The sequence below is a fragment of the Buceros rhinoceros genome, unplaced genomic scaffold (genome assembly GCF_000710305.1).
Source record: "Buceros rhinoceros silvestris isolate BGI_N320 unplaced genomic scaffold, ASM71030v1 scaffold20731, whole genome shotgun sequence".
NCBI lineage: Eukaryota > Metazoa > Chordata > Aves > Bucerotiformes > Bucerotidae > Buceros > Buceros rhinoceros.
This window is the reverse complement of record NW_010396216.1, coordinates 20,812-22,136: the sequence shown is the minus strand read 5'-3', so window position 1 is coordinate 22,136 and position 1,325 is coordinate 20,812.

Genomic DNA, 1,325 nt, shown 5'->3' with positions numbered 1-1,325 from the left:
GAAGAGAACAAATGCATTTCCTTGGGTTGCCCGGGAGTGACTCATAAACGTCTTGGCATCAATGGGCTTTGTCTCCAGAAAGTCGCAATACAATCGACCTCGAGGGAAAGCTCTTAAATTCCTGGTAGGGAAATAATTCCCTTCTCTCTGTCAGGCCTGCAAGGTGCACGTTTGCAGAAGCAGAGTCCCTGTCACAGCAGGTTTTTCTCCACGCCTGGAATTATTCTTCATTTCAGAGTCATGAAATGCTAAATCTTAATGATGGATTTGGAGAGGAGACATCTTCCCACCCCGGCGCTGGAGATTTTAACAGCACAAGTGCCACAGGCACAGGCCTTTAAAGAGACAAGCTGGTGTATCCAGCCCTGCTAGTGCCTCAATTTCCCCTGGGAGCACTTTTCCCACGGCAGCCTTGTTCCTCAGGGGACGCGATTTACACCGTACGGGCTCCTTCCCATCTGCAAAGTGCTGCGTGGAGGAGAGAGCATCTGCTCCCAGGAGCGCTTCTGTTAGCTTGGCTGGGTGTGAAGCAGTGTCGCCTGCATCCCGGTGGAGGGCGGATGCTGGGATGCTGAACTGGTGTTTGATGGGGATGGCTGGCCAGCCCCCGGCTCTCACTGGTGTTGCAGTGGGGCCTCCGCGTGCTGGCGGCTCCTGCCAAAAGGTGTGGAAGAGGCCACGGCGACTGGGTGCTCGCTTTGGCTCTCGACTCGTTGCTGGCGTGTGCTGCGAGCGGTGTTGCTTTGTCTGGGTTTGCAAAGCCCGGTAGTAATCAGCGCTAATTGCAATTACCTCCTCCCGCCCGTCAGAGTGGGGAGCAACAGGTTATTTCCTGAAAAGCTTTTGTTTGTCTTTCCTGCCTGGTTCCCGGTAGGAAATCTGCCCTTCCTGGGAAGGGCGATTGGCGTTGCTCTGCTTGGGGAGTTTGTCCATGCTCATCTTGGGCTGGCTCAGCTTTAACTCTTCCCGAGGCTTCCAGGAACCGTGTGTTGAACGATGCACCGTGTGGTTGAGGGCAAGGATCTGGGAGAGCATGGAGCCATATTTCTGATGACCAGATTCAGCCTTAATTCGAGCGACCTGGTACTGCCTCTACACATCACCTTGAGTACCTCCTGCTCTGCCTTGAACAGGGCAAGGTTCCACTCTGCACCATGTGGAAAGTAACTGGGAGGATTTTATTGCAGAAACCCCCCACCTTGAGGCAGATGTGCGGTGCCGACCCCTCCTAGCCCAGCTATTCACGGCATCCAGCACGCCTTGCGACGATGGCTGAAGCGGTCTGGCAAGAGTGTGGCTGGTTATGTTTAGCTCCTGGCCTCTTT